The sequence below is a fragment of the Ovis aries genome, chromosome 3 (assembly GCF_016772045.2).
Source record: "Ovis aries strain OAR_USU_Benz2616 breed Rambouillet chromosome 3, ARS-UI_Ramb_v3.0, whole genome shotgun sequence".
In the NCBI taxonomy this organism is placed as follows: domain Eukaryota; kingdom Metazoa; phylum Chordata; class Mammalia; order Artiodactyla; family Bovidae; genus Ovis; species Ovis aries.
Genome location: NC_056056.1, coordinates 41881614 through 41905868, shown reverse-complemented (window position 1 = coordinate 41905868; position 24255 = coordinate 41881614). Strand labels below are relative to the sequence as shown.

Genomic DNA, 24255 nt, shown 5'->3' with positions numbered 1-24255 from the left:
CCACCTTTACAAAACAGGGTCAGTGAATTGAGATGAAAGAAGCTGATTAGATGTTTGAATGTGTGAAAATAGCATGCCTCGAGTACCCTGCTATAGAAATAAAAAAAGTTTATTATTACTTTCCGTTAGAGGCTTTTCGAGAGATCGTGAAGAAGCATCCTCTAGGATTCCAATTGAATGATGTCTTAAGATGCTTAGGAGGCAGTGGGCTTTTCAGGAACCATGTTGGGCTTTTCTCTTCACTGGGTTGAAGCCATTTTTCCAGATTTACTTATTTGGATCTCTTCAGTGCTTGACTTCACGGCAAAGTCAGACTAGAGGGAGTTAGGATGAGATGGAAAGCAACCAGATCAATTCCGTCACTGTGGTTCTTGGGGTGCACATACCTGTGTGTACTTTGGTGCCCGCAGATGTGCATGTCTGACTGTCACTGGTGGGAGATAAAGTTTAAACATAAAGTTCAGCTTCAGCAATAAGGTGAATGAGGATTTAAATGTCTTGTACTGCTTTTGATGAGACCTACTGCAGTGGATTTTGTGTTCAATTCATGCAACCAAAGTTTAAAAGAGTATTCTCTCCCTGAATATAAAAAGACGGCTTTATTGAGGTTGACTCCGAGCCCACAGTAGGTACATACTTTTAAAATCAGCTTTTATGATCATGTTTCACTGGAGTGTTGTTACCCAACAAAAGAATTTTGTTTTCTAACCAAACCGGGCTATGCAATTAGAACTGCAACGTCTGCAATGAATTGAACACCATTAGTTTGACAACGTGGAACTTTCTCTGGTGGTTCAGATGGTAAAGCATCCGCCTCCCATGCAGAAGTCCTGGGTCAAGAAGATTCCCCCAGAGAAGGGAATAACAGAAACAGGAAAGTCCTTTCTTGGGAGGCGGGTACATGCATGCTATTTGGACTGGGAATAACTTCTACACATAGAATTGTAAGCATTTGAGATATTTTATTGTTCAGAGAGAAGTTGCTGACATCATCACAACTCTAAGTCTAGTAAAAATGGAGCCTGCAATAGTAAACTTGTTCAGAGCTGAGACAGAAACAGGTAACCTCTGACCTCTGCCTTTTACTGCGGAATTATATGCAGCATAAATCCACAGGGCCTCTTTCCTTTCAAGTGTGGGTATGTATACATTATGGTGTCAACTGTTCACAGTGCTGTAGTTAAGGTGAGGTCAACATTTCCATAGAAAGCCCTACTTTCAGAATTCAGCTTGCACCATGAATTTTCGAAAGGTGTAAATGGAATCTCAATTCTTTCTGCTGTGCTCCAAAGTTGCTACATGGGGTCATAGCCCAGTGTTTCGTTTGTTTGTTTCTTTTTCTTTTTTTCATGCCTTGCTTTTTTAAAAAGAATATATCACCAAGCAGGCCCCTAGTTTAGCTGTGTAAAGGATGTAAACTGCTACAATGTATTTGAATTAAAAACAGAAAGATCCTCAGATAACAAAGATTTTCAGAGAGCAAGTACCCCATCCCAGTCTTCCCCTTTGACGCATCAGAACCAGGAATCAGGAATTTCTCAGGTTCATTTCTCCTTCAATGAGTGTTCTCCAAAGGCCACTTTAATAATGAATGTGATTATAAGCCATATACCCTTCACATTACTGGAGTTTTCCATTCACATCGTTTCTCTTTCTGTTTTTTCATATAAAACCCACCAGCTCATTTTTCCTTTTAATGCATTTTCACATAAATTGTCTCATTCGAATGGAACCTGTGGAAAACAGTCATGCAATCCTGGGCAGTAGATAGAACAGGTCTAGCCATTTGACAGATGAGGAACAGGAGGTTGGATGAGCTGGGCAGTTTGCTGAAGCTATGGTGCAGTGTCAGACCTCAAATTTCAGTTTCCTGATTATTTTTTTAAGACTCTTCTCATCATGCCCTCTTTCTAGCAAAGAAGTAAAGTCACTTATTTCCACGGTCATCATGGGAAGGCTTTTGGTGCTGATCACACCTCCCCCCTTGACTCCCCCCACCAGCTGGACCACAGAGGTGGTAGGAGTCACACCTTGTGTGCCCCCTGCCCCTCCCCACAGGCTCTCCTGGGCAGTGCGATTTATTCCCTGCTAAATGCAGAATGATGCCTGGAAGTGTTGCTTCAACAACTTCTGTGCATTTCCATGCCAACCGCGACCCTTCTCGGCTCTTTTTTTTTTTTTTTTTTCATCCTTGGGACCTGTGAAGCTGGATCTTTGTGCAGCCTTCGGATTAGCTGTGCACAGTGGCTTTCCCATGTTCTCCTGTCTGCCTTTTCTGGCAGGCATGGATGTGTAAGCCGTGCCAGCATTTGGCCCGTAGTGCATGTCCTAAATAGTTATTTACACAGTTTGAGTCCATTTTAGTCAACTGGGTAAATAACAGCCCTCTTCAAAAGATTTATAAATCCATAAATATGTCTTTATACATACCCAATAGACAGAAATAACTCAATCTGTCAAGAACATATCTAGAGAGGTGTTTCCCCCACAGACGGGAGTAATACATATTTTAAAACTTTCTCTACTATATTATTTGTACTGCATTTCTTTTCCCCTTATTCGTTTTCAATGTTTGCCACTTTATTATGGCACCCAAGGTACAAAAAAAAGAGAAAAAAATCCCCTAGGCTTTGGTCTTCTGTTAAACAACCTTGTCTGCAGTGCAAGGTAGGCATTTGACAGATTCTCACCGAGTCTTGTTCTTTCAGACTTTGAAAGTAAAGAAAAGAAAACCAATCATCCAGGAAATCATAATGTTCAGACAGATTTCAAAATACATTAACAATTCCTAGTAAAGAGTTTCAGCAGTTTGAGGAATTTTGAGACCCTGATAATTAGACAAATGAGTTGACTGTTGTGGTTGATAGAGGAGTTTTAGTCTACATTTTTACCTAAGCATAAACAATAATGTACAGAATCCAATGCGGATCATTCTGAAGAGAATATACATGAGGTATATAACCAAGAAAATGCCAGCGATATTCTTTTGGGGGGATTTAGTGTTTATTCATGATTTACTCAGAGGTAAAGAATCTACCTGCAATGCAGGAAACATGGGTTCAATCCCTGGGTCAGGAAGATTCCCCTGGAGGAGGAAATGGCAACCCACTTCAGTGTTCTTGCCTGGAGAATCCCTATGGACAGAGGAGCCTGGCGGGCTACAGTCCTTGGGGTTGCAAAGAGTCGCACATGTCTGAACTGAATGAACATGCATGTATGATTTATATAATATCTTTCTCCCCCGACTCAAATTATTTATCATGGCAACTCTTCTTATGGCATCTGCATTCACTTCATATTAACACTCATGGTCCCTTGCAGGAAATTGATTCTTCAATAGCAAAGCGCCTTTAAATGGGCATTTATAAGGAAGGCCTAACATCTGTATTTGGTTGGGGGTTTTAGCTGCTGTGGCTGCAACATTGATTTTTGTCTACTTTTTAACTTTCCTCAAAGCACTTCCAGAGATATGAGATTGGATTCTTATTCTCGCCCTGTCAATGATTTGCTATTTTCCCATTTCAGAAGAGACAAAAGTAGAGCTCAGAAATCTTGAAATGAGTCACTGTCAGCCACCTCAGAATCTTGGTCTCTTGCCTTTGTAACTGCTTTAGGATGTGGTGTTTTCAGGACATAAGATGAGGTGCACATTGGCAGATCCTGGGCTCCTTCATGTGTCTTTTTTATCCTACTGGGTGCAGCTGCCCTACTGATCGTAATCAGGGTCGACTCTAGTAAGCATGTGGTTTGGACAGGAAGAACACCAAGCAAATCTGGTGCTCTCTTCATGGATTTTTTTCCCACTGCTCCCCTCGCCCTGGGGCTCCCCTGGTGGCTCAGATGGTAAAGAATCCTCTTGCAATGCAGGAGATCGGGGTTTGATCCCTGAGTTGGGAAGATCCCCTGGAGAAGGGCATGGCAACCCACCCCAGTATTCTTACCTCAAGAATCCCCATGGACTGAGAAGTCTGGTGGTCTACAGTCTGTGGGGTCACACAGAATCAGACATGACTGAGCGACTAACCACAGCACAGCAAACCCCCACCCCTACCCCAGGGCTTGCAGAGCCACTCTGTAGCTCATAAGCAGCCTTAGCTGTGCTTACATGTTTTGAGTTTGGGCAACTCCTTTTTGGGTTGAAAGTCAAGAGAGATGAATACATCATAGCAATGAAATAATAAAATAACCCACTATGGGTCAGTGTAGGTATTTCATCAGTTGTGTTTTGGAGAAGGTCACTGAGGTCCAGAGAGGCTGAGAGAGTTACCCACAGTCACATCCTGGTTGGTGGTACAGCAAGGACTTGAACCCATGCAGTCTGACTCCAGAGCCCAAGCCACTATTTGACGTGATCCTGGGATGTTGCCTAGAAATGGGAAAACAGATCCTGCGAGGGCCATTCTCTCTGTTATCAATTCAAGGACTCTGCCTCCTAGTGCCTGCACTGGGCCTGGTCCTCTTGTCTGTAATCAGGTGATGAAGCTGTGAATCAAACAGAATCAGCGTTAGCTTCAGGGAGGTTCTACTCTGCTGGGGACTGAGAATCCAGTTTTGTGTGCTAAGTAGAAGGATGATTGAGCTCTTTACAGCGGAGCAGGATGATTGATATGATTAATTTGTATTATGTATGAAGAGCCTCCACCATTGCACTCATTCAAAGATTTATTGAATTGAGAAGAGGAGCCTAGAAAACAAGTAAGGACATTTCTCTTGCAGAACATTTCCCACTTCAAGTTCATCTCATTTTCCTCTTTTGTGAGGAGAAAGAAAAAGTCTGATTTCTACATTGAAATTTCATGTGAAACATTTCAACCCTAAAGAACTTTGCTGGTCTCTAGAATTTTTCTAAAACCCGCTTATGAACTTCTTTGGGGGCCAGGGCTCAGATCAACAATGGTATCTTTGCTCCCACAAAAAAAAATGCAAAATCAGGATGTTTCTTTAAAGAGGAACCATTGAGAAGCACTGCTATTTCTTTACAATAATGTGTCAGTAGTTGCCAGCGCCTCCCACTGCCCCTCCCCCCTGCACACCAGCTTTTGTAGGCGTTCCGGCAACCTATAGGCAGAAGGCAATTCCATTTATTATTGAAGGGAATTTGGAGGCAGTCGTTTCAGACCTGTGAAGCCAGCAGGCAGAGCTGGGTGAGAGCAGGGCGGTGGTGGTGGTGGGGGGGCGGGGGGGCGGGCGGCGAGTGCGCGGAGAGCGGGAGGTAGGGAAGGGCCACATTTTGTTCCAGATGACTAAGCAACGATTTATATACCCGCTCGCCTTTTTACATGAAGAAGAAAAGTAATAACAGCCCAAACCCGGGCATTTGAAACAGTCAGCTGTCTGATGAATAATGGGGTAGGTGGGAAGGAGCTCTCTGATTGGATGTCTTAATGAGCAATTTCGCACAGAGTTTGGGCTGCAGTTCCCCTTGACCTTTGCCCTTTATTGACCAAACTGACACTTCATTTTTCACATACTTCCAATTATGGCTTGGCTCAAGTATTGCCCTCCCTCCTTTATTTCTTTCCTATGGACAACTTGAGAGTAGTTGAGCCCACAGAAGATATTTTAATTTGAAAAACTATTGTAGCAACTCAGGTTTAGGATATAATCTGTAATCTGCAGTTTTTCAGATGAAGACACAAAGTAAATACTGCTTGTTTTGAAACAGTTTTATTTTCTGTCTTTTTTTTATCCCAATTTATTTTAAAAAGAAAATATTTATAATAATCTAAGCACCCTGAAAAGAAAGAAAAATGTCTAAAAAGTAGACTCTTTTTAAATTTGTCTGTTGGTCCAGGTGACTTAAATGATCTTACATTTGTTCACACTTACTTCTTAAGCCTGGTTCTTCTCCCAGAATGTCTTCTATTTCAATAGCACTAGAATGCATTTTGCAAAATACACTTTGGTGAGAAAAGTAGAATATAATTGTGATCACAGGCCATAGCCCTTGGGCCACTGCTGCCCTGTGTCGTGCTTCAGTTCCATTTAATGTTGATTGCAAATTCAAGTGTGGTCTTTGCGTTCAGTGGCAGGCAGAACAGGAAAATGATTTCCTGATGGGAAAAGTCAGGTGTAAAAAAAGAAAGGGGAAGTTATTACAGTCTGCAAATCCATGTTATCAAAAAGTTCCATATTACTAACTTATCAAATATGTTGAATTAGATGTATGGGCAGAGAATTGTTTTTTCCCAAGAACACCCTGTACTCTAATCACCTTACCTTTTATTGACTCATCAAATGTGAGTACCTATTTTCCGTTCTCCATTTGCTTGGCTTCAAGTATCATGAAAGCAGGTTGTCTTTCAACAAAGAAAAATAACTGCATAATCTAAAAGGCATAACTGTTTATTTAGGGGCATGAACTTGTCCACGAGTGTTTTCACAGAAAGTGCATATTCTCACTAATACCAGGGGTACATCCCTAGTGAACTTGGTCATTGTTTTTCATCTTAACTGAAAAATTCATTTGAAATTATTTACTCCCAGATAGATTGCCCTCTAACACAAAACTATGTGTTGCAAAGTGGATGAAGTGTTACCTACTTTATTATGTAGCCCTGTGGCATATCCATGGCATAGTTTTGCTATAATATGGTAATAAAAGAATACGTAAAAGGCAGACAAAGGTTCTGTCTTTTTCTGTAAGGTGACCTCTGTTACCAAGTAACTGCTTTACTTATGAGCTTATTAAAAACTCAAAAAATGAGCTTTTCATACTTCAGAGGCATTGATGTGAAAATGAGCTGTCCTGTGAGTAGTTTTCTTGATCATTTTTAGAACAATTGATTAGCCAAAGAGCTCCTGTCATTAGTTGACATTGACTGATAGCAATTTGTCACAAGCTCTGAAGGTCAGCGAGACAGTTGGAGTTTCAGCCTGCCTTTGATTGACCTTTACAGAGTCCATCCTCATGTGATTGGATTTGAATGGGTCTGACCCTCGATTGGAAAAGACAGGACATTAGTCAACAGGCTCATTTCGTATATTTTCTGTTGATTGCTCATTTTTATTTATGTGTGAACTCAAGGTCTGGATAGCTTATCAAATTTTGTACTCTAGTTTTTGAAATTTAAGAAGTGTGATACTTGTTAAGTATGGCCTTAAAACCACAAGTCTGTGTTCCCTCTGGTTTGCAGTGTTACAGAACACTCTGTATGTAATGTAGACTTTGCTGCTGACACTTGCTATGTCACCTGTGCAGATACTGGGATTTTTGTTGCCTTTGAAATTGAAATTTTGACTTTGTTGTGTTGGTTTCTTAAGAAATACCAACGTCAGTGTGACTTGTAGGACTTCTGAAATTATACCCCAATTCTTTGACTTTCCGAGAATTAATGGCATTGGTCTCTCAAGAGTCTTGTGATATTTTAAAATAAAAAATGAGTAGCAAAGAATTCTATGAATGATGATGTTATGTCAACTCATCATGAAGTCCTGCAAGCCAGAGGTATGAAAACATTTTAGAAAGGTGTCTTCTTCACAATTTCACTTTGTCTGCTGAAGATTAGAGAAAGCTTTTCTGACTATAACAACGCTGGCCTCTCGGTTAGAGTGGGACCTCATACTTTCTGTTGTAGTGGGCCTGGAAGTTAATGGTTACTTCTTTCTTCCCAAAACCATGAAATGTTTTTCAAAAACATCTCGTATAGAAGAATATATTCCACATTTGTATTAACAACATGCATTTTATTGCCTTACGTAAATAATAAAAGGGTCACCTGTGCTTTCAGAACTCAAATATTAGTGTGTAATTATTTAATTCAGTTTCCAAATAAGGCCTTTCTTTTCTCTTATTCTCATTCACTTTCCCTTTTCCTCTTGTCTCTGCATTGAGTTTTAAACTATAAGCAATAACTTGCTTTTCAAGTTCATCCTCCTAGGCATTTTAAGGTCACCACAAAGAGCCTGGCACAGCTGAAACATGTGTTTCAGTTTCTACTCTAGAAAATAAACCAGGAGAGAATCCATTGTCCCTGGTAGTGGATTCTTTACAAGGTGTCATTCTTGGCAAAGCTGCAATGAGGAAGTTAATTTTAGGGAAGCATCCATTTAATATAGCCCAAGGAGCTAAAAAGAGTTTAAAATTGTAATCACTTCTTGCAGATGAGCCAGAATATGATCGCAAGTTGTATTTAAGGGGAGAAATGTAAATTTATACATTTCAGTCAAGTCATTAGAAATAGATTAAGCACTTACTGTATGGAAGGTGCCCTGTGTGAGGCTATTAAATTGAGTAGGTCATAGTATTTGCCCTCAGGAAGCTCATGTGTGCTACCAAGAGCATTAAGCCGATGGAGGTGAAATATTCACTAAATACTGAATATTCTTAGGAAGCTATGAGTGTATGTATTTCACAACACACCAGTGACCCAGATACACTGAACTCTGTGGCCAAGGCTGTTGACTAAAACACAAAGTGGATGGGATTTGTCCTAACAGGCAGAGGGACACTTCCACCTTGATTCTCAGACTGCCATGTAAGCTCAGGATCTCTGGGCCCCTGTGAGGCCAACTGTGATCCATCGTCCCCTCTTGATAACTAGACCCAAGTGGCCACCAAGGGTCTCTGCTGTTTGAACCAGTGGGGTCATCATTGCTTTCTCAATCTTCATTCACATCAGTTGATTCATATTGATCTTCATCAGGGAATCTTGACACTTTGAAGGGGAGAAGATCCCTTTGGCAGTTTGGTGAAGTCAATGGATCCCTTGTCAGTAATATTTTTATTAATGCACAAAATCAAATACATAAGACTATGAGGGAAATTATATTGAAATCCAGTTATCAAAATATTTTAAAAAACAAATTGTAATATAATGATGTAAGTTTTTTGTTTTAATATGCATTAAATAACAAAATCTAACAATAATTCTATTGTCTACCACATTTTTGAAATAGTGATGAATGTAAACAGTGTCTTAAGATATTTATAACAACTATATTGGGATATGTTATTATGATTTCCATAGGTGACAAAGTCACAGGTCCTACTAATAGTTCTGTGATTTGTGCCTACCTAGATACATACTTGCCTGGAGAATCCTAGGGACGGGGGAGCCTGGTGGGCTGCCGTCTATGGGGTCACAAAGAGTCGGACACGACTGAAGTGATTTAGGAGCAGATACAAACTTGAAATACTCATTCCAGTTAAAGTTTACTGAAAATAAAAGATTAATTTTTTTCCCTCCCAAGTACTTAGATCTTCTGAATTCTAAACCATGGATCCTCTTGGGGAAGTCCAGGTTAAAAACTTCTATGTTAATAGGTGTCATCTGTAGGAAATATTCTGTGAACCCCCAGATTGGAGGAAGTGACCCTCTTTTATGCTCTCAGGGTATCTTGTGTCTTGTCCTTTCTCATAAACATATGTGTGTATATACACACAGACAAATACACACACACACATACACACACATATTTTTCAGGTCCATCCTCCTAGGTATTCTAAGTATGTGTGTGTGTGTGTGTGTAGGGGGCTACCCTGGTGGCTCAGTGGTAAAGAATCCGCCTGCAATGCAAGAGACATGAGTTCAATCCCTGAGTCAGGAAGATCCCCTGGAGAGAGGAGCCTGGTGGCCTACAGTCCATGGGGTCATAAAAGAGTTAGACACAACTAAACAACAACAACAACATAAATTTTTGGCCACACCGTGCAACATGCAAGATCGTAGTTCCCTGAGCAGGGATCAAGCCTGCACCCCTAGTCTTAACCATTGGTCCTCCAGGTAAGTGCCTCCTTTCTCATATATTGAAATGAAGCATTCATGCATCGGCCTCCCCAGGGGATGATGTCTTCTTCATCTTTAATTCTCCTGTGCCCAGCTTAGTTATGGCACATGACCACTGATAGATAACTATTTGTTGAAGAGGATTGCGACCCCTCTCATGCTTTCAAACTGTCTGCACTACATCTCCCCAGGACTGATTTCTTCTGGGTACCAGGTGGCTAATCGCACATGATCCTCTCTGTCAAAATGTAAACAGATACCAAAGTCTTGCCTGTTCCCACCCCTAGAGAGGTGTTTTGACTGGAGCACTCAAGGAAAGATTCTATAGGTAGCTCTTTCAGAACTTGGTGGTAGACTGGGTTTGGGGATGTACCTTAAATCACAGCATCTGCCTAGTTGCTAGTTCTACCTACTCCTTCTCTTGAGTTCTATCCTCTGGGCCTGAATGGGTTTCCAACAGAAGATGGCTGGGGACTGGCTGCAGCATTTTGGTATCTTTTGAAGGACCTTAAGTTAAGAGGTTAAAGATGAATTACAGGAGTAACTGTGCCACCCTGGGAGAATGCTTTTATGCCTTGTGCTGTTCCCAGCAGCAGACATGATTCCATCCCCTGGGATGTGATATTTAGCTCTGCTCCTGAATTTATCTCTCTCCCTCATGACTGCTAGCACTAATTAAGGATAGTGGTGGAGGTTTTGGCTGTTGGCCTAGCAAAAACTAACCCAAACAGTAAATTTATGCCAAGCATTTTCCTTTAAAAGAGGTAGGCGTTGTCTCCCTTTTACATTGATTGGTCCCAGAAGTGTAGTTGATAAGTTGGGTTTTGCTCAAGTGTCTGGCTTTGTGGATTAGTTCAGTCTTGCAGATAATTTTCAGTAATTACTTAACCTAAAACATTCTGTTTGATTAGTACAATTATCTTTGGCCTTCCCTGTTTACCAATATCAACCCACGTGCATTCCCACCTAGACGAAACTCATCTTATTTCCTAACAAAGAATGGAAGAGGTAGAACTTCTCCTACCTGTTCCCACATCAGGAGAAGAAGGGAACAAGGCTCTACCTAGAAAGTCAAAAGTATCTTCAAAATTGTGTGTTTTTAAGAAAGAAGGAATTGAAGAGTCAATACGGAAAACATTGTATTTGCCAATAGGCTTGTGGCTAGATTTTTAGCATTTGATCAGTTCTCTCTCTTTCTAAACGTTTTATTTGTTGAGAAGAAGGGAACAAGGCTCTACCTAGAAAGTCAAAATTATCTTCAAAATTGTGTGTTTTTAAGAAAGAAGGAATTGAAGAGTCAATATGGAAAACATTGTATTTGCCAATAGGCTTGTGGCTAGATTTTTAGCATTTGATCAGTTCTCTCTCTTTCTAAACATTTTATTTGTTCTGTTTGAATCTTTCCTTGAGCGCTCCCTTTTACAATACACCTGTGACAGCAGGACAGGTAAGACCTTGACACCCTTTTGTACTTTGATAGCTTAGGTGAAAAGGATATATCTTAATTATACAATGTTTTAACCTATTTTCCTTTTTATTCTGTGAAAGGATTTAAGGAAGGAAGCAGAAATATATAGTATAGGATTCGAAAAAAGTAGATGAAAAAATTAGAATGAAAAGAAAATAAATAAGACATCATTCTTAAGAGAGTGTGGAACATTATGAATTATAGGCTCATGTCCAGTTTTTAGAATTAGGCAGTTAAATTGGCTGTGAGCTTCCTAGCAGCCAAAATGAAGAGTGAAATCTAATTAGTTACGAGATTTAGAGCATCCTTGGATGTTGCTTAGAAGAATCTCTTTGACAGGCATCAGAACCCACATATCCTCACCCAGGTAATCCAGGAAGACTGCATAGGCTGACATCCTCACAGCACCTGTAGGACTCCTTTACATCTCTCTCAGCTCCCTAGCACAGTGCTGCAAATAGAGTAAGTGCTTGATCAATATTTGATTTATTTGTCTGGATGTCTGGATTTATACTCAGCCCATTCACGTTTTAACTCCTTGGTATCTAAGCTAAGTCTGATTGCCGTGGCTGAAACAGATGACAGCTTGTCTTCATATGAACCACAGTGCTGATTGTTTTGTGATGCCATGAGTGTCTTTCCCAGTGTCCATCACCCTCTTCAGACCATTTTATGGTGAGCCAGCTCCGTTCTCCAATCTTTTTCTCCCTGTACCTGGGGACAGGGGTACAGGTGAGAATACTCTTGTCCTTCTGGTTGTTATCCTCTGAAATGAGGTAAATGGATCTGGAGAGATTCAGATAGAAAGTGATTCAGTCGTGTCCGACTCTTTGCGACCCCATGGACTGTAGCCTACCAGGCTCCTCCATCCATGGAATTTTCCAGGCAAGAGTACTAGAGTGGGTTGCCATTTCCTTCCCCAGGGGAATCTTTCTGACCCAGGGATCGAACCCGGGTCTCCCACATTGCAGGCACACACTTTACCATCTGAGCCACCAGGAAAGTCCCAATTCAAGATTCAGATAAGTGATGGTTAAAATGGAGATGCTGAGGGACTGAGCTGGGATACTGGGATGGTAAGATATGGTGGCCACAGTCTTTATGATTTCATCCTATAAAATTGGAGGGGATTGTGTGTTGTGAATATTTGATTTACCAAGTACTCAGAACATCTCCTCACATGAAAGGAATTCTCTTAGTGCCAATAAAAGGTATTGTTTGATATTGTGAATTTTAAGCTGATGACAGGAATGCTCCCAAACCTAGAAAAGGTGAAGATAGAAGTAGTCCCGTTCACCAACTTACTGAGTATTAATGGAATGTCCCCTTGTACCAGCCCATTGCTAGATGTGAGAATTGAGAATGAGAGAGGCTACTCCTGGAATCAAGACGCCGAACATCCAGTGCTGGAGCAGACAGTTCACACAAGGCAGGTTAAGTCTCACGGTTCAGTGGACTCAGTGTAATTTGGAAGCAGAGATGTGGCACCTAACAAACTGGCAAAGATGCAGTGACTGCCTCTCCGCAGCCTTCCACGGCAGGCAACAGTAATCCATCACAGTGCCCTTTCTCATTGAATGAGACTTGGATGTTTGTCCATCTCAGCACTCCAGGCAACCACTGCCACCACCCCCAGAGTTAGCCCTAAGAGCATCTACTTACATTCCCAGTCTCCTACCCAGCTTCCTCAAGGGGCAGCTTGGTATGGAAACTTGATGGAAACTTGATGTGGATGGAGAAGCAGAAGGGCATGCGAGGCACAGACATTAGTTTGTGTAGTGGCATGAAGGAAAGAGAAAGCGTGCCACTGTAGCTGGAGTGTGAGCACAGAACAGGGGAAAGGGAAGTCTGAGGTGAGGCCAACAGGCAGCAGGACCAGGCAGCGAGGGGTCATATACATTGCCTTAGGAGTTGGGAGTTGGCTGGGAATTGGGGAGCCACCGAAAACGTTAGTGTTGTGTCTTAGGCAGATCTGAGTGAAGGAGGGATGCGTCGGGGGGAAGGTTGGGGCCAGCACTTCTCATATTCAGGAAGACTGGGCTTGTGGGTTGAGTCGGAAGGAGGAGGCTCTGGAGGACTTTTGAGGAGGAGACTGGACCAGACTGAGTGGTGAGGGGTAGAGGAGCTCAGAAGGGCTGGAAGCAGGCCAGGTCTCAGAACACTGCTCTCTAGACCACAGGTCCTTCCAGTGCATTCCCTGTCTTCTCAGGGGAGCCTCCCTGAGAGAAGGTCATTGTGGCGTATGGCTTCTCCCCCACACCCTGGCTGCACGTTCTTCCCACCCTTTCTGAGGGCAGCTCCTGGAAGCCTGGCCACCACCCTCTGCCGCCCTGCTTTCCCGCGGAGACGGCTCTGGCTCCGTGGTGACCAGGGGCTGCCTGGAAAGGAAGAGGCCAGCCAAGCTATCATGGGAATTTGGTGACTCATTTCGTCAGTTTACTGCTCTGAACATGAGGTGACTTCCCCCTTTGCTTGACAGCTGATTGATGAGCATTTCCTCGGAGTGGATGCTTTGTTTCACAAGCCTTCGTGTTCATGGACTCTCAGTGGGTGCTAATCCTGTCTTTCCCCTTCCCAGACTGCTGAGTTTTCTTTTTATGTAGAATCTTCAAATTACCTGCCCACGACTTAATCAATTCCAGGTTGGAAAATAGTATGCTCTTAACACTTGCTGATACAACTCCATTCCATCCACTTTTTGCCAGAACGTTGAAGAATCCAGGATACTGTTTTTTAATACGGAAACTGTATTTCCTTGACTCCCAATCTGTCACCTGGTCCTTAGTGTGTCTACATTGAAAGTTGTCCTTTAAAATAGTGTACCTCATTTTGGGCGTCCAGAATTTTGTTTGGCTGTTAGTTTTCACTTTCTTTCCCAGGATGTAGGTTTGTGTATTTTTAGAAAGATTGCCCATTACTTTGTTTCCAGATGTCCTGATGTTCTTGATAGGAAAGGAATCAGCTTTGGAAAACATTAATTGCTCCACTAAATGATGGAATGTTAATAAAAGCTACATAGCAAGAAGTGGAAGCATTCCTTTGAGGTTCCAAGAATATTCCTTATTTTTCATAAGTGAGGTGGAGGCAGGAGACAGGTTCTGTGGGTCAGATCATCATCCTAGACCATGGCTGTGGTCCTTAGGGTTAGTTTCCACATTTCAGGCAGAGGCAGTCTGTTTAACGTGCCTTACTTTGCATCTGGAACAGATTCTATTTTTAATCTGTAGGTTGAATGTGGCGTGGAGCCATGTGCTGCCCAGTTCCAAACGCATAACTCCTGTTGCTATCAGTGAGTTTCTTGATGGATTGGAAAGAAGTATTTATTCCAGATCTTTCTCTGCCTTTGTAGAATTAAACATGCTGAACAAATCCTAGCCCTTTTCAAGTTAAAACGAAATGTTTTCTGAGGTAGCAACCATGCTGGCTTAAAGGAATCATGCAACAATTCCAAATAGACACACACACAGAACCGTAGAATTGGTTTTCAGGCAGAGACAGGCAACTGGGCTCAGGAACCTTGGTGGCAAACAGAGTAAAGGACATGGCTGTATTGAACTACACAAAATTGCTTTTAAATAGAAGAGATAAGAGGAGAAAACCTTTTCTTTGAATGGTACTCTACTCGTGAGAATGCACACATTATTGTTGGTGAGCAATGCTAACAAATGCCCTCCTGTACTTCCTCACTCTTATTACCCAGTGGTGGGAGTGGTATGGCAATGTTCGCTCAGAATTGACTGATGTTTGCATCTATAAATAAATGTACTCAAATCATAATTGTTATAACAGGATTGTTTGATTACCTGGCTGTGGCCTTGTTCTGAGATAGCTTTTGGATCACCTGTTCATTGGGAACATTTGACAGACCTGTGTTTATTACCCAATTGAATGTCAGTAGCAATTGCAGCTAAAGATAAACAAAAATGCAAGTACTTGTTGACCTTGACTTTTTTCCATAAGAGATTGGACTTGATGGCTCTATTGCTGTTGAGCTGATAAGGGTTATAAACAGTAGTTTAAGGAAAATGTTTTATTCCCAGAGGAAAATACCCTGTTTGCTGTGGGAAATGGCAATAGCCATGTATACCCTTTGCCAAATTTCCTTAATTCACCTTTATTTGGCCTGTGGGAAAAGAATGTGGGTGAGGGGAAACTTTTTATGGCTTTAATATATATTTGAATAGACTGTTATAACTTGTGAATGGTGTAGTTTGCAGATTACAATTTTAGAAGAAGCCAGTGATGCTTTTGTGATTTATGATACTTAGTAACATGATTTCTTTGGAAAGCATCACATTAATATAATCTTGTGTTTCAGAGATGCAGTGCTTGTAAAAATACAATATGGTGCCCAAATGGTCTTTCAGATTCTAATTAAAAACATAAAAATATTGTTGGTTAATAATCTCACTAGGGGCAAAGAAAGAGAAAATGGGCCTGGTGAATATATTGACATGGGGCACTACTAAAGGACACTGGGGGATGTGGCAATCAGCACTTTTTTTCAGGCACAAGTCTTATTAAGTTCCAGATTTGAATCAAGACACTTTGGGCCATTAAGAATTCCCCATTTCTTGGTGAGGCATAAAGCCTCGGTGACTTGTCCTATTTGCTCTTAAAAAATCCCACTGCATTTTCCTTTTGAGAAGAGGTGCTTTGGCTCAATGCCACTGGCTGCAACTTTTGCTCTTAAAATGTTGTTTTGATGCATACTCTAGTGATGGCTGAATTGATTTCTGTGTATAAACGGTGGCCTAGATTCTTGCCCTGTGGAAATCCATGGAATTAAGAACTGTAGGTTCCCGGAGTGATAAGAGGTAAGCGAATGATTAGATATGCATGCAGGGAAAAAATGGAGATGCTTGTAGAATGGAAATAAGGGTCTATATAATTTGCAAGTTTAATGTAAATGTAAGCCACTAATACAACTAATAATTTAATGCTAATATGTGAGAGTAAGTAAATGTAATTCTAATCATTTCCTATTTGGTGTGTTCTCAAAGAATCCTGAGCAAAAATACATTGCACTGAACTATTTTCCCAGCTACCCAGATGAAAGACTGGTCTACTGACAACTGTGGCCCTTATGAAATCTCTGAGATACCAGTGAGTCAAATTTCTCTCTAGATAGAAGTTGTGGGACAGTTTAAGATGGCAGAATCTTAGCCAGAGTTTCTTGCAGAGACACTTAGAATACTTGCAGAGACACTTAGGCCTAGGGGACTGATCCACCATGGCCTTGTAAGTAGTGAGTTCAGTTCAGTAGCTCCGTCATGTCCGACTCTGCAACCCCATGGGCTGCAGCACGACAGGCCTCCCTGTCTATCACCAACTCCCGGAGCTTGTCTATTGAGTCAGTGATGCCATCCAACCGTCTCATCCTCTGTCGTCCCCTTCTCCTCCCACCTTCAATCTTTCCCAGCATCAGGGTCTATTCCAATGAGTCAGTTCTTCGCATCAGATGGCCAAAGTATTGGAGTTTCAGCTTCAGCGTCAGTCCTTTCAATGAATATTCAGGACTGATTTCCTTCAGGATAGACTGGTTGGATCTCCTTGCAGTCCAAGGGACTCAAGAGTCTTCTCCAATACCACAGTTCAAAAGATCAATTCTTTGACACTTAGCTTTCTTTATAGTCCAACTCTCACATCCATACATGACTACTGGAAAAACCATATCTTTGTAAGTAGTCACTGGTATTATTTAATAACAGAAGATATTATTCTAAATATATTGTAAATATTTGACCTTATATTGCATCTATGAAAGTACAGATTTCCTTGTGATGATATCTCCAGTAAGTTTTGGATACACTTTTAGGAGAAGAGGTCCTTTGAATTAAATTTTAAAATGTAATGAAAAAAGGTCATGCCATAGATAACCAGTGGGGAATTTTGTGCTGTCTTAAAAAAAAAAAAAAAAAGAAACAAACAAACAAAATAAACAGCAATGGTAGAACAGAAGAGTTCCCTTGCTAGTCCTCTTGTTAGGCCCTATCTCTTTCCTTGTGAATTTCTTGGGAGAATCACTGCTTGCTGACTTCCACTTCTCCATGAAACTTTTGTGAAGAACAGTGGGAATCTTTGCACTGACAGATGCCATTGAGGATTATTCTGATGTCTATTACCTGGTGGATGAAATTAGGAAGTTTATTTCTGACATGGCCACAAACCCTTCCCTGTGACAGAAAGACTATAACCTAAAATCTCTGTAAACACACCCACACTCCTTTAGGATTACTGGTGATTCTCTGGTTGACACATTAGAAATGGGCAGAGGTGAGTGTGTGCCTGGTGGATCCTGGCCTCTGGCAGCAGGAGGGCTCAGGGACTCTCTGTTCAGCCTCCTCTGGGCTGCATAAGGGGAGCTTTCTACATCCTTCCTCGTAGTTGCTGAAGGATGTGGCAAGGACATGAATTGTGTGTGGCTGGCTTTCTGTCCTGCTTCTAGGAAAGACTTCTGTGTTTATCTGCATTTTCCTGAGCACCAGTTGGCTTTGTAGCCGCCTCCCAGGCCACTTTGTGGGAAAGCTTTCTTTATGGTGGGTGACGTGGCATTTCTTGTCACTTCCTCAAATTCCTTCCCGCTGCCTATCAGCATCGCTCTGGACTTATCTGGGTTGAGCTTCAGCCAGCCAGAGCTAATCCTGGTTCCTATTTCAGAGGGGCAGAGTGACAGCAATGACGCTGCCATTTCTTGGCTTGTGACCTGGGGTGCTGGTGTGGGGAGCAGAGAAAAGAGGTGCAAGAATTGGGGCCCATGGGCTTGCTTTTCAGACCTGGTACCTGGAGTCTCCTCTGTCCTGTCATCACTCTTTCTTCTCCCAAATGCTGACAATATTGTTGATCTCAGTGTGCACTTGAATGCAACTTTTCCAACTGTAACCTCAGAAATAAAGGGTAACTTTGCCTGAACTTACTCTCATCCCATCTGCTGAGGTCAGCCCTGATGATTTTGAGCCCCTCGGAGAAAGTCTTATAAATTGGGATTTAGAGGATCAGAAACAGGTGTCTCTTTTGTTCTGATCCTCCATTATTTAACAAATGTTTATTGAACACCTATTATGGGTCACATATAATGTGGAATTGGAGAAGGAAATGGCAACCCACTTCAGTACTCTTGCCTGGAAAATCCCATGGATGGAGGAGCCCGGTAGGCTACAGTCCACGGGGTCGAAAAGAGTCGGACACAGCTGAGCGACTTCACTTTCTTTCTATAGTTCCTTTTGGGGTAAGTAGGAAATGGCAACCCACTCCAGTGTTCTTGCCTGGAGAATCCCATGGACAGAGGGGCCTGGTGGGCTGCAGTCTATGAGACTGCAAAGAGTCAGACACAACTAAGCAACTGACACACACACACAATGCGGGATCATGGGAAGGAAAAATCTAACAAAGAGCTTTTTTTTTTTTCTGATTTTCAATTTATGAAATGTGTCTACCTATCTCAGTTTGTGAGTCTTGACCACTAATCCTATAGTAATCTTATAAAATCTCCATGTCTCCATTTTATAGATGAGAATTGCCTCTCACAGGCTGTAGGTGGGAAATACCAGAACCAGAATCTGCCAGGTTTTCAACTCCGACACCTTTCTTTTGTACCAAGTTAAGAAGTAACCTAATAACTGATATCCTCTTGGTCCATGTATTTCTGAAATGTATTCATCGTATCTCTCATTGAGAAGAGAGAAGAGAGAATAAAATTAGGGAGGATCTTTAGCAGGAAGTGATCAGACACTATTTCATTCATTATTCACTCACTCATTCATTCATTCACAGAGTACTAGACCCTGTGCTAAATCCCGAGACAACAGAGATGAATAAGACCATTCCTGCCTTCAGGGAATTTATAGTCCAGTGTTTGTTTCTCCCCTCCCTTTTTTTCTTTTTAATATTTATTTATTAATTTTTTGTTTATTTGGCTGCATCAGGCCTTAGTTGTGGCTCAAGGCATCTTTGCTGTGTCATATGAGATCTTTTGTTGTGGCGCATGGATTCTCTAGTTGTGGAGCACAGGCTCTGGAGTGCGCAGGCTTCAGTACTTGCAGTGTGCAGGCTTTTAGTTGCCCCAAGGCATGTGGGGTCTTAGATACCGGACCAGGATTGAACCTGCATCTCCTGCATTGCAAGGCAGATTCTCATCCACTGGACCATCAGTGAAGTCCCTCCCCTCACTTGTGAGTTAAGAAATATCTGGGACAAACATATTTCCTGATGCTGTCCACTTAGGAGTTACTAACACATTCATCCAACTTGGTTGATCAGTTCAGTTCAGTTGCTCAGTCGTGTCTGACTCTTTGCGACCCCATGAACTGCAGCACGCCACAGGCTTCCTTGTCCATCACCAACTAACTCCCAGAGCTTACTCAAACTCAGGTCCATCAAGTCAGTGATGCTGTCCAACCATCTCATCCTCTGTCATCCCCTTCTCCTCCCGCCTTCAGTCTTTCCCAACATCAGGGTCTTTTCTAATGAATCAGTTCTTCACATCAGGTGGCCAAAATATTGGTTGATGCTCTTGATTAACTTTCAGCCATAAGAGGGGTTCAGTATGTCATTAGACCCGAAGAGTAGTGGTCTCTTCTCATGGAAAAAATGGCTTTATCTTCTTTGGGCAGAAGAGTAGCCTAAACACGTACAACATGTGGGTGATATTAACATCTACTTATTGGGTTGTTGGTGAGATTAAACAAGTTGATATATAGAACTGAGAACAGTGCCTGGCACATAGTAAACATTATGTCTATATTAGCTGCTATCATCATCATGATCTGGTTAGTACTGGCACTGATTTCTGAGTTTGAGTGATGACATAATAGGGGATGGAGACTCGAGTACTATTCCCAAGTGTGTCTTCACTTTACAGCACAAAGCGTTTGTTTGCCCTTGGTGTCAGGACAGGGAGCCCTCTACACTTGGTGGGCCACTGAAATTGCCACCTATACGAGAATCCCTTCTATTGTTCATCACTCTCAAATGCCTTGTCATAAATCTGTCACTTCTACCTTTGGAGGTGATGAGGAGGAAGTGAATGAGGAAGAAGAGATTTAGATTGCAGATGATACCTTTCTTACCTCAGACTTTCAGTCCACTGGATTCTTTTAAACCCAGCTAGTGGGCTTCCCTGGTGGCTCAGAGTTTAAAGCGTCTGCCTGGAATGCGGAAGATCCGGGTTCGATCCCTGGGTTGGGAAGATCCCCTGGAGAAGGAAATGGCAACCCACTGTAGTACTCTTGCCTGGAGAATCCCATGGAGGGAGGAGCCTGGTAGGCTACAGTCCATGGGGTCGCAAAGAGTCGGACACAACTGAGCGACTCAGGGAAGGGAAGTGCTATTTCTACACCACGTATTGAGGTGTCTGAAAAAAGTGAGGTTTGCTGTGGGCAGTCAGGATGACATGTTGCATGGTGTACCTCTTGTTGATGATTCAGTTGAGGTAGATTCAGAGCTCTCTGAAGACCTGGCTGAAACTTCCTCCCTGGAGTCCTGTTAGAATGGGGAATGTATTTGCCCAGTAACACAATTTCTTCTAGCATCTCTAGTCTCACATTGTGACATTAATCTATGGTCTTTGATGAAGCTATTGGGCAGTATCAGGCCTTTGAATTTCGGAATGTCTTGTTATCAGTGAAGTTTAAAATACAAGAAGATAATCCTTTGCATTATAGATAAATTTCACCAAATGTTATATAGAGCTTGAGGACTAGCTTTATAGTAATTGCAGTTGGTAAAATAAGGTGCAAAGCATCCCTTGCCTATTAATACTGAATAGGAAATTGTGATTCTGGGAAGTTCAGTTCAGTGCACTCACTCAGTCATGTCCAACTCTTTGTGACCCCATGAATCGCAGCACAACAGGCCTCCCTGTCCATCACCAACTCCCGGAGTTCACCCAAACTCATGTGCATGGAGTTGGTGATGCCATCCAGCTATCTCATCCTCTGTCGTCCCCTTCTCCTCCTGCACCCAATCCCTCCCAGCATCAGGGTCTTTTCCAATGAGTCAACTCTTCGCATCAGATGGCCAAAGTATTGGAGTTTCAGCCTCAGCATCAGTCCTTCCAATGAACACCAAAGACTGGTCTCCTTCAGAATGGACTGGTTGGATCTCCTTGCAGTCCAAGGGACTCTCAAGAGTCTTCTCCAACACCACAGTTCAAAAGCATCAATTCTTCCACACTCAGCTTTCTTCATAGTCCAACTCTCACATCCATACCTGACCACTGGAAAAGCCATAGCCTTGACTAGACGGATCTTTGTTGGCAAAGTAATATCTCTGCTTTTTAATGTGCTATCTAGGTTGGTCATAACTTTCCTTCCAAGGAATAAACATCTTTTAATTTTATGGCTGCAGTCACCATCTGCAGTGATTTTGGAGCCCCCAAAAATAAAGTCTGACACTGTTTCCATTGTTTCCTCATCTATTTCCCATGAAGTGATGGGACCAGATGCTATGATCTTCATTTTCTGAATGTTGAGCTTTAAGCCAACTTTTTCACTCTCCTCTTTCACTTTCATCAAGAGGCTTTTTAGTTCCTCTTCACTTTCTGCCATGAGGGTGGTGTCATCTGCATATCTGAGGTTATTGATATTTCTCCCGGCAATCTTGATTCCACCTTGTGCTGGGAAGTTGCAGGGAGGCAAAACCAGATTTACAGGCAGGTCTTTATTTGTTTATAGCAAATCAGCTTTACTGCTTCTTTTGCCTACAAAATAACTGGTGGTGTCGGCTGCCCACTCTCCATCTCCCGCACCTCGTTTTAATCGTCTCTTCTTGCTCTTCTGTGTATGTACCATGTTGTAGCCTAGATATGATGAGACCAGAAAGGCTATTTCCCACGGTGACTATTTTAATTTTTTTCAATCCACTTTCTCATGACACACTAAGATCCTTGAAAAATTTTTAAAATTTTTAACTGAAATGCAGTTGATACACAATCTTGTATTAGTTTCAAGTGTACAGCAAAGTGATTCAGACATACTTATCTACATGTGTGTGTGTGTGTGTCCAGTTGCTTCAGGAGTGTCCAACTCTGTGACCCCATGGACCATAGCCCACCAGGCTCCTCTGTCCATGAGATTTTCCCAGCAAGAATGCTGGAGTGGGTTACCATACCCTCCTCCAGGGTATCTCCCCAACCCAGGGATTGAACCCACGTCTCTGTGTCTCCTGCACTGCAGGATTCTTTACAGCTTGAGCCATCAGGGAAGCCGATATATGTGTATATATATATATTTTTTTTTCCAAGATTAATTCCGTTTTCAATTATAAGATATTGAATATAGTTCCTTGTGCTATACAGTAAGTCCTTGTTGCTTATATATTTTCTGTATAGTAGTTAGTGTCAGTTACTCTCAGACTGCTGATTTATCCCTTCCCTACCCCCATCTTTCTCCTTTGGTAACTATAAGTTTGTATTTTCTATGTCTGTGGATCTGTTTCGTATCTAGATTCATTTGTATTATTTTAAAATTCTGCCTCTAAGTGATATCATAGTATTTGTCTTTCTCTATTAGTTGCAAACCCATCCCTTGTCAAGAGAATAGAGGTGGTTTCCTAACAACCAACATGATCCTGTTCTTTTTTAAAAAATTTGTTTACTTTTATAGCTGGTTGAGGCCTTCATTGCGGCATGAGGGCTTTCTCAGTTGTGGAGAGCAGAGGCGACTCTTCGCTATGCTGCACGGGCTTCTTATTGCGGTGGCTTCTCTCATTGCAGAGCTATGGTGCACAGGCTTCGCTGCTCCACAGCATGTGGAATCTTCCTGGACCAGAGATCAAACCTGTGTCCCCTGCATTGGCAGGCGGATTCTTAACCACTGGACTACCAGGGAACTTCCTTTTAAAGAGAGGAGTTTCTTATATGTGTGATGCTGACTCTATTCTGTTGTAGCACAGTTCAGTGACAAGTTTCAGGGACCCTCACTCCAAAGCTGGGGATGTCACATAGAAAATGGAAAATACAGGGCAAGACTTGTGGCTCATTGTTTTGAGATTTTCCCCCACGTGTTATTTGTTAACATTCTTTCTGACTTTATATTAAGAATATTGTCATATGTACCAAAAGCCAGAATGAATAGCATAGTAAATACCCATAACTCACCATCCCCTTTCAACAGTTGTTAACATTTGGCAATACTTGCTCTGTGTACATAGATAAACACACACATGTGTAACGGTGCTATATATTCCTCTTCAGTATAGAAAGACTATTTAAGGAACTGTATATCTCTGGGATTTGAATACATTAGTGATACCTACATTCCCTCATCAAAGCACTGAACCGCTTAGTATGGAAACAAATGATGAAACATCAGGATAATACTTGACTCTATATGAAGATCAACTCCTTGCAGTCAGTTGCTATTTTAAATGTTTGTCTATGTGCTCTTCACACTGGGAACTTTGAAGACCAGGGTCCTTGCTGTGGCAGTCCTCAGGTGCTATCCCCACTGAACAATTTGTGAGCTCTGTGCTCTGGGCTCTGTGCTCTGCTCTGGACTCACTCAGCCTCACTAGGATGGAATTTCTTCTGTAAATAAAAAAAAGAGAGAGAGAGAGAGCTGGGTTAGATAACTGAAGTGTTTTCCTCCAGTTCTGAAATACTGAGATTCTAAGAACCAAGTTGAAACTCTGTGTACAAACCTACATAGAATGAAGAACTTCAATAACCATTTTACATATAGATTGAAATTTACCGAAGGTCAGTAAACTCCATGTAATTTCGTGGTCAGTGAAGAGAAATTCTGAATGTAGGACTTAGCATTGGTAAGGACAATCGAAAAGTATAGATTATCCCTGATATCTGAGTTTTCAGGATACCTGGGTACAAGGTTGTGTCATAGTTTTGATTTTTTTCATACAAATATAGCTGAAAAGGCCCAAATGCATACAGCTTTTTGATTAGATGTGAAATACATAACTGCTTCATTTGGCTATTTCTGAAATTTCTAAGTGATTTACCTATTTAAATGTTTGCATTCTGCTCTCCCTGACCTGGTATACTTTTTCCGTGTTGAGGGAGGATATGAGTTAGGAAATGACTGGGGCAGATGGATTAATATC

General features: G+C 41.8%; 1 protein-coding gene across 9 annotated transcripts in view; it reads left to right on the top strand.

Annotated features, from left to right (window-relative positions):
* MEIS1 (Meis homeobox 1) overlaps nt 1-24255 on the top strand; it is a 146823-nt gene that overhangs the window by 30174 nt on the left and 92394 nt on the right. The gene's annotated exons all lie outside the window — the stretch shown is intronic.